The following is a 9,813-nucleotide window of genomic DNA, read 5'->3' on the forward strand; positions in this document are numbered from 1 at the left end:
AGCAGATCCTGTTAAGTCTGAATAGAGGTTTCTCACCTCCAAATTGCTGTTTTTCCCTGTTTGGCTGAAGCTACGCAAAGGCAGCCATACTGACACAAGTCACCAAAGCCAACAATGACATCAGCTAGTCTGAGATCTGTCCAGCAATCCCCAAAAGGATCGGGGAGGTCATGAAATATGTTGGGTCACTGATAAAGTATTTATTCATTGCAGCCAAATCAAAAGCATACATGGCTTAGGATGGCAGGAAGGAAGTCTAAAGGGTTCCCTTTATTTTTTTTTTTTTTTAAGATTTTATTTGTTTTGACAAAGAGACAGCCAGTGAGAGAGGGAACACAAGCAGGGGGAATGGGAGAGGAAGAAACAGGCTCCCAGCAGAGGAGCCTGATGTGGGGCTCAATCCCACAACACCGGGATCACGCCCTGAGCCGAAGGCAGACGCTTAACGACTGAGCCACCCAGGTGCCCCTAAAGGGTTCCCTTTAATACCCTGGCAGTTAAGCCCAAAGTAGATATCGGAGAAATATCTACTAATTGTTGACCTCTTAAGTTTCAGGCTTAGAAAAGCACAAAGTAACTGAAGAGCTTTAGACACAGAACAGCATTCTAAATTTGGCATGGGTTTTCTCTCTCAGCTTTGAAAACTATTAGACACCTTTGGAAAATATTCTGACTTGCATTAAGCAAACAAAGTAAAGAGTAACTCGGAACATCCCTGGTTTGATGGACTATATCGGTGGGGGAGGGGGGGCCGTGAGCAGGAGAGGGTTCCCAGAAAGAATAAGAATTAGCAAATGCTTATGGAGTACTTACTGTGCACCAGGCACCGTTCTAAGGGCTACACTTAATCCTCTCACCAACCCAGTGAGCATCAATAAATACTACTCATTTTATAGATGAGTTGGAGTCAGAGGATTAAGTAGCTTGCCAAAAGTCACACAGCTATTAATTAACAGAAGTGAAATCGACTAATCAAATGTGAATATAGTGTCCCAAACTGTTTGCCTACACTGAGGGACATAGACTTAAACGTAATTGTTGGGCTGTAACAAATACACTAAATAAATAACATGCGTAATTTAACAGTTAATTGTTGACTGTAACTGCCATCTCAGTAAAAAAGTGGCCCAGGCTAGAACCATAGGAGTTATCACGAATTCCTCACTTTCATACCCCTAAGCAAACTTGATTTTAAGACGTACATCTCAGATCTGGCCACTTCTCAACACTTTGACTTTCACCCTAATCTAAGACACCATTGTCTCACCTGGATTTTAGCAAAAGCTTCCTAATTGGACTTCCTGCTTCTACTCTCTCCCAACCACTGATTCTTCTAGAGTGCTTTATGTCAAAAAAGGAGATAATGTCACACATTTACTCAAAATTCCTTACCTTGTCCGTCCAGGCCCTACACGCTCAGGATCCCTCTAATCCACTGACCTCCTCTCCTTATTTTCCCCTCCCCCACCCCACTCCAGCTTCGCTCATCTGGCTTTTCCTTGAACAAGACAAGCTTGTTCTACCCCTAAGTAGAACACCTGCATTTTCTGCTTCCTTACTTTGCCTATATGTTTGTTTAAATATCAAGCTCCTCCTTACACTTTTCGTTAGCCTCCTACTGAGAATAATGTCCTCTTTATATACCTTCCCCCACCCCCATCATAATATTGACCGTGGGAAAAAAAAATCTAGATGTTTTAAAATAAAGTGTATCTAAAATATTTGACAACAGGATGGAAGAAGGAAGGTGGATATTACTCAAGAAAAGCACAGATATTTACTAAGGTTAAACTGTGATAAAGCAGCAGGACAAAATACAAAATCATGACTCTGGAATAAATTCTTAAGGAAGGTACAGTCAAGTACAGACTGCAAGGGAGTGAACGTAACTACATTAAAATGTTAAATATTTGACAAAAGGCATCATAAATAATAAGCAACTAGACCACTAAACCCAACAGAAAATGGACAATGCATACGAGCAGGCAGCTCACAGCAGAGGTAATCTGAATGGTCAACAGACAAATGAAAAGATCCTTAACCTTACTGGTGACAGGGAAATGCATATTAAAACAATAAGACATCATTTCCCTAGGAGACTGGCAAAAATTAACGAGACTGACAATATTAAGGGTTGATACGATGTAGGAAAATTAGAGCTCATGTACATGGCTGGTGGGAATTTAATACACTCACTTCGGAGAGAAATTTAGCAATCATCTAGTAAAATTAAGCATGACCTAGAAGCTTCATTTAAAGTGAATGCCCTTGGGCGCCTGGGTGGCTCAGTTGGTTTATCATCTGCCTTTGGCGCAGGTCATGATCTCAGGGTCCTAGGATCGAGTCCTGTATCAGGCTCCCTGCTCAGTGGGGAGCTTGCTTCTCCCTCTCCTCTGCCTGAAGCTTCCCCTGCTTGTGCTCGCGAGCACGCTCTGTCAAATAAAATCTTAAAAAATAAAATGAATGCCCTAGAGAAATTCTGGTACCATGTGCACATGATTTTATGAACATTTGTAAAAATTGCAAATCATTCAAATGTTTGTGAAGAGGAAAATGGAGTAATTAAATGCTGGGACTCACTCACACATGAAAATGTTTTTCAGGTGTTAAATAATTTAGCTCTACATGCCTTAATAGGAATAAATCTCAAAACAGAGGGAGAGCACTGGTTGTAGGTTGGTATGACCTACCCACAGCAGGACTCTCATTCCTGGATGAAAGGATCGGGCAAGAAGTCCCGGAAGTAGTATAATGCCATCCATGTAAAATGATTAAAACACACCAAAATACTATTTTTTAAAAGCCTGTGTATATTAAAGCAAAGCTGGGGATAACATAAAACTAGTTAAGAACAATGGTACCCCTCTGGGAAGACAAAATGGAAAACAGAATCTGGGAGAGGGATTAAGGGGGCTTCAACTTTATGTGCAATATTTTATTTAACAAAGTCTGAAACAAACATTGGGTGATGTTAAGTGTTAAATCTGGGTAGATTTGTTATTATTCTTTCTAGTTGTATATTTCATGAATAAGGAAGGAAAAAAGAATGCTAAACAATATAGTGCAGGAAGTACGAAGGAAACAACCAAGGATCTTGAAAAGGGAGTTTCCACGTCTTATGCAAAGGAAATTAAGTATCCCAAAATAATGAACAAAAGAATTTCTATTTTCATTCCAACATATGTTCTTTAAAAACAAAAAAACTCCTAAGATGTAAGGATACAAAAGAATCATTGACAGAGTCAAACTGTACTTGTTAGAAAATGTGGTAGATTAAATAACGGCCATGAATTCTTTGCTACTGCTCCCATTGAAAGGGGAATCTAATGTCCCTAACTTTGAAGCTGGGTTGCCTCATGACTTGATCAATAGAATGTGGCACAAGCAAGGTCTTGAAACTTTTAATACTGTGTCCTAAGAAGCCTTGTGGCTTCCATCCAGGCTCATGGAACTCTTGGAGCATGAGAAGCAGCAGCCAATCATCAGGTAAGAAGTTCCACTATTCTGGGACCGCCATATTATGAAGCCCAAGCTAGCCCCGTGAAGGGGCTGTGTGGGGAAAAAAGAGAGAGGCTTCACCAGACCTCATACGATCCAGCCATCCAGTCCAGGTACCAGATAGGTGACTGAAAAGCTTTCTGGTGACTCCAGTCCCAGCCACCACCTGACTGAGACCTTGAGCAAGAACTGCCTGGGATGGACCAGTCAACCCACACAACCATGAGACAAAAATTATTTGTAGGTCACTGTGTTTTGGAATGGTTTGTTTTTGCAAAATTTGATAACTGGTATAGAGAGGAAGGTCCAGGCTTGGGTTTTTGTTTTTGTTTTGAAATGCTGAGTTTGAGATATCCACATGTCGTGGAAGTGGAGACATCCTGCAGACAGATGGACACGTTGTATTGCAGCCCTAGTGATTATCTTCATACGAGTATAATCGTATGCTTTGGCCCAACAGTGCATTGACCCTTGGGAATACAAACCCACTAAAAACAGACCTGGACTTCATGAACTTAGTCTGATAAGGGAGGAAGGGAGGAAGGGAGGAAGGGAGACAGATCTGTGCTATGATGCCGGTAAGCAAGTCCAGAGACTACAGAGAATCAGAAAAGAAACATCTCGATGCCTTGGGAGGGAAGAGGGATTAGGGGTGCAGAGAGGATTTTTCTGGAAGAGGACTGCTTCAGCCAGTTCTGAAGGACAGGTACTTGCTCTCAAGCATGAACGCTCCCTAAGGAAATAGAGATGTTGACAGTAGGGGTAGTAGAGTTATTGATGAATGCCATCATTTCCAGGAACTTGAAACCAATAACCAGGCAAATTGCATTGCTTTGGCAACTGCCCCATTAGGTAATTTCTACATTAATCTCAGAAGGACACAGAAAGGACCCTGCCGACATTACTTTAAAAGCTACCAGAAAAATAAAATAAATTAAAACAAAATGCAAAATACAGTATGCAAATTTATGTACTTGTTTGTTCATTTAACATTTTCCAAGGTCATATTTCATCCTAAACCCCCTTGTATTGCTTACTCTCTTACAAAAAAGATATAAAAGCTATGGTTTTGCCTTTTTTTTTTTTGGCGGAGGTAGGGGGAGAAAGACTTTATGTTTTTATAGTTCAAAAGTGCTTGGACTTATAACCACTCTCTGAAGTAGACCCAACTATTCCCACTTTATAACTATTAATATGGAAACTCAGGAAGATTGAGTGACTATCCCAAGGTCACTGACTGGCAAACAGCAGGATTTGGACTCAAAATTCTCTACTCCTCTTACCGAGGGCTTCCCTTTGCTTTGCGGGGGTTCAGTGTAAGTGGGCAAACATAGCACACATACGTCCAGTTGTGAACAGACAGTTGGAAGCAGTGTGATCAAGTGGAATGGGCGCAAGGGAAAGAGACACAGAAGTGGGATCTGAAGGAGGGAGGACTAGGAGAGCCACCTTTGGTGGCAGTGGGTTTTGAGCTAGATCTTGTGTCAAGTGATAAATTGCTGTGGATAGGGCAGGACAGTGCGTGGGCCACACAGGCAACCGTGCAGCACTGGTTTAATGGGAGGGAACTACAGAGCAACAGCTCCTACATTCTCCTAGTTATTTACGCCAGTGGTTCTCAACTGCAGATTTTGTCCTCAGGGGACATTTGGCAAGGTCTGAAAAGATTTTTTATTTTTCCTGCTGGGGGAGGGGGCAGTGCTACGGGTATCTAGGGGGTCGAGGCCAGGGATGCCACTAAACGTTGTACACCACACAGGACAGTCAACCACAACAAAGAATTGTCTTAACCAGAATGCCAGGAGCTGGAAAACTACACAGGTTGAGAAATCCTGACTGACACAACTTTACCACATTGTGTTAGAGCTTTCAAGAGAAATAGAACCAATCGGGTGTGTGTAATATAGAGAGTGTGTATACCTGTGTCTTTCTATGGAGAGAGAAGGACTGGACTCATGTGAGGTGGGGACTGGCAAGCGAGGTCTTGAGGGCGGGCTGAAAATTCTGGCAGGAGCGGATGTCACCGTGTTGTGTGGGAGAACAGTCTTCCCTGGAGACTTGGGAGCCTCAGTATTCCCTTGCAAAGTCTTTAACTGATTTGATGAAGCCACTCAAACTATGGAGAGTAAGCTGCTTTACCCAAAATCCATGGATTTAAATGTTAGTCACTCCTTTATAATCTCTTTACAGGAATCTTGATGGGTGTTTGGCCAAATCTCTGGGCACCGGAGCCGTACCAAGCTGGCGCGTGTAGTTAATCACCGTACACTTAACTCTCCGAATCCCAGGAGGCCAAGACTTTATCCTTGTGTTAAAGACAAAGGAAGTACAAAAAAGAGCCACAGATGGCCAAGAGGCACATGGAAAGATGCTCCACATCACTCAGAGAAATGCACCTCAAAACCACAATGAGATATCACCTCACACCTGTCAAAATGGCTCGACTCAAAAAGACAAGAAGCAACAAGTGCTGGGAGGATGTGGAGGGAAAGCAACTCTCACGCACAGTTGGTGGGAATGCAAATCGGTGCAGCCCCTGTGGGGATTCCTCAGAAATTAAAAATAGACGTGTCATATGATCCAGTAATTCCACTACTGGGTATTTATCCAAAGAATACAACAATATTAATTTGAAAAGATACACGTACCCCTATGTTTATTGCAGCATTGTTTATAATAGCCAAGACATGGGAGCAGCCCAAGTGTCCGTCCATCGATAAATGGTGAAGAGATGTGGTATATACACACGATGGAATACGACTCCGCCATAAAAAATGCAATCTTGCATTTGTGACAACATGGATGGACCTAGAGGGCACTATGCTAAGTGAAATAAGTTGAAGACAAATACCATAGGATTTCACTTATATGTGGAATCTAAAAAAGCAAAAACAAAAAGCAGAAACAGACTCATGAATACAGAGACCAAACCAAGGGTAACGAGAGGGGAGGGAAAGAGGGGTGGGCAAAATGGGTGAAGGGGAGAGGGGACACAGGCTTCCAGTTATGGAATTAATGAGTCACAGGAATAAAAGGCACAGCATAGGGAGTATAGTCACTGACACGTAACAGCACCGAATGGTGACAGATGGGAGCTGCATTTGTGGTGAGCCTGGCAGAACACAGAGTCGTGAGATCGCTGTATCGTACCCCTGAAACTAATGTAACACTGTGTGTCAACTACACTTCCACGAAAAATACATACATATGTAAAGGGGAAAAAAAACCTGAAGGAAGTCAATTCAGAGAAGTTAATGTTAGCATGTCTGCACAGCTGATACCAGTAACAGTTTATTTTGAGCACGCCCTGCGAGGTGTTGTGCTAACAGCTGTTGTTAATCCAGTTAAGGTGGCTCCTATTTTTATCGCCTCCATTTTATAGAGGGGAACATGGAGACACGGAAAGGCAATGTCAAGTTCCTGGAGCCAGAGAATTTTTGAAAAGCAACAAAGTCAGGATTTGAAGCCAGGCAGCCTGGCTTTAGGGCCCATACCCTGACCTGTGGTCCTCACCCAGAACTGCCAGGAGGACCAGTTGAAACAAGTGGTGGGGTCCCATCCCTGAGACTGAATCAGTAAGTCTGGGATGGGCCCAAAGATTTGCATTTCTAACAGTCTCCCAGGTGATGCTAAAGGGACAGGCCTGGAGGCTGGCTCTGGGACCGAGCACTCTCAAGTACCTTGCTACACCCTGCTTTAAGTAAGGACCGCCGTACTGGGCCAAAGTGCATGCGTTCCACAAATATTCCTGAGGCCCTGCTATAGACAAGCATAGCAGCTCTGGTCACCAATTCCAGCGCGCGTGTGTGTGTGTGTGTGTGTGTGTGTGTTGGGGGGTGATTTCCACACCTCCAAACATCCTCTAATACCAGCTGGGTGTCCTACAATCCAACTCAATTCTGATACCATCCACCTGGAGATCGTGTCGAATCTCCCACAAGTTGAGGGCTTGGTCCCACAACTCCCCCTCACCACCCCCACTTCAGATGCCAATGGCCAGTCCAAGTTATTACCTATGCTTCCTACCAGCTGGCTATAAATCAGAGGTTCCCATGACCCTCTCCTTAGGATCAATTCATTTGCTAGCATGGCTCACAGAACTCAGAGAAACATTTTACTTACTGGATTATCAGCTCGTTGTGAAAGGACAGAACTCAGGAAAGCCAGATGGAAGACAAGCACAGGGCAAAACTTGGGGAAAAGGCGAACATCCAACGCCCTCCGTGAGCGTGCCATTCCCCCAGCACTTCCACACGTTCAGCAACCTGGAAGTTCAAACCCCTTCTTTTAGGGTTTTTATGAAGGCTTGATTACACAGGCATGGTTGATTAGGTCCCTGGCCATTGCTGATTGGTTCAACCTCTAGTCCTCTCCCCTTCCGGAAATCAGGGGGTGAAACTAAAAGTTCCAATCCTCTCTTCCTGGTTGGTTTCCCTGGCAACCAGCCCCCATCCTCAGGTGCTTTCAGTAAGTCAATTCATTAACATAAACCCAGTTCTAGTGGAAAGGGACTCATTATGAGTAACGAGACACCATTTCACCTTGACAGCTCAGGAACTGAGGACAAGAGACCAAATATTATAACAAAAGGTGCTCCCATTGCTCTTATTGCTCAAGAAAATCCAAGAATTTGGGGACCTGTGAGCCAGGAACTATAGATGAAGACCAAAATACGTATTTATTATAAATCACAATATCACACCAGGTAACAGAGATAAAACGATGACAAGCCAATCATGGTTCCTGCCGTCATGACTTCTCCCAGGCCTGGAGGATGTCTGTGTAGACAGAAAGAGCCCAGGCTTTAATGGGGCACCCTACGAGGGGCAGGAGGCGCTCCCAGCAGGAGCTCCTCTCCTGGTTGTGCGGTCAAGGAGGACACCCCAGAAGAAACAGCATGGCTAAACTGACACCTGACCTAGAAGCAGAAATTAGGAGTTTCTAAGGGGTAATGAAGTGGGTCCAAAGCGGTTGGGGGTGGGGGCTAGCATGCACTTGCAGAGGCCCAGACAGGAAGGAAGGGCTCACACATGGGCGAAACCAAAGGCAGTTTGGCGAGTTAAGTCACAAAATTTTGCCTACGTCTCCTTGGCACATCATCATATAATTTGTACATCTTCTATGCTTCATTTTCCTCATCTGCATAATAGCAATGAAAATACCATATTTCTTGGATTCAAAGTGCACATGGACCCCCCGCCCCCATTTTAACATTCATGAAATCAGAATCTGTTACTATAGATTTGTACATTCCCTGCTACATTTCCCCTTCCTTGAAAGCTTTTGGGCAATGATGTTATCTCAGCATTAAAGAAAGGTGAGTTATTTTTACCTTCCCTATCTCCTAGGGCTAAAAGAATACAGACTATCAAATAAGATTCAGGCCTACCATGGCTCTCAGCCCGGGCTGCACCTTAGGACCACCTGCGCAGCTTTTCCGCTTTACCCATGCCTTGGCTCCATTCCCAGGGATCCTGATTTTATTGACCCACAATAGGGGCCTCGTGGATTTTTTTTTTTTTTTTGAAACCCAGGTGATTCTAACATACAGTCAAGGTTGAGAACTGATACTGCCTTATCCTACAGCAGGGGCCCACAAACTACCACCTTTGAGCCAAATCTGCCTCTGTTTTGCTACACACAGTTTCACTGGAACACATCACACCATACATTTACATGTTTTCTGTGGCTGCTTTTACATCACAACGGCACAGTGGAAAAGTTGCAACAGAGACAGCGTGACCCACGAAGTCTAAAATGTGTCTTCTCTCTCTCTCTCTCCAGAAAAATTTTGCCAACTCCGGTCCTGTACTGCTGTTATGAAAGGTGTGGTGTTGGGGCGCCTGGGTAGCACAGTCGTTAAAGCGTCTGCCTTCGGCTCAGGGCGTGATCCCGGTGTTCTGGGATCGAGCCCCACATCGGGCTCCTCCGCTATGAGCCTGCTTCTTCCTCTCCCACTCCCCCTGCTGTGTTCCCTCTCTCGCTGGCTGTCTCTGTCAAATAAATAAATAAAATCTTTAAAAGAAAAAAAAAAAAGAAAGGTGTGGTGCTGGGCTAAGCACCTTCCGCAAGGCTGGGAGCTGGCTGGAAACGCTGCATCCCAGCTTTAGGGAATTCGTCCGCAGTGGAACAAGATGCCCAGGCAGTTTGTGTGCACAGCGAAGCTTGAGAAGTCCTGCCCCTGCCCATCTGACTGCTGCCACCCTCTCCAGCCACTTTTTGCCCCGTCCCTTTGCTCCTGCTCAGTCCTCATCCTCCAGGGCTTTGTTGCAATACGACTGGCTCAGAGAGGTCCCCTCCTGTCCTCATAAATTA

The sequence above is a fragment of the Ursus maritimus genome, unplaced genomic scaffold, assembly GCF_017311325.1.
Source record: "Ursus maritimus isolate PB19 unplaced genomic scaffold, ASM1731132v1 scaffold_20, whole genome shotgun sequence".
Classification (NCBI taxonomy): Eukaryota; Metazoa; Chordata; class Mammalia; order Carnivora; family Ursidae; genus Ursus; species Ursus maritimus.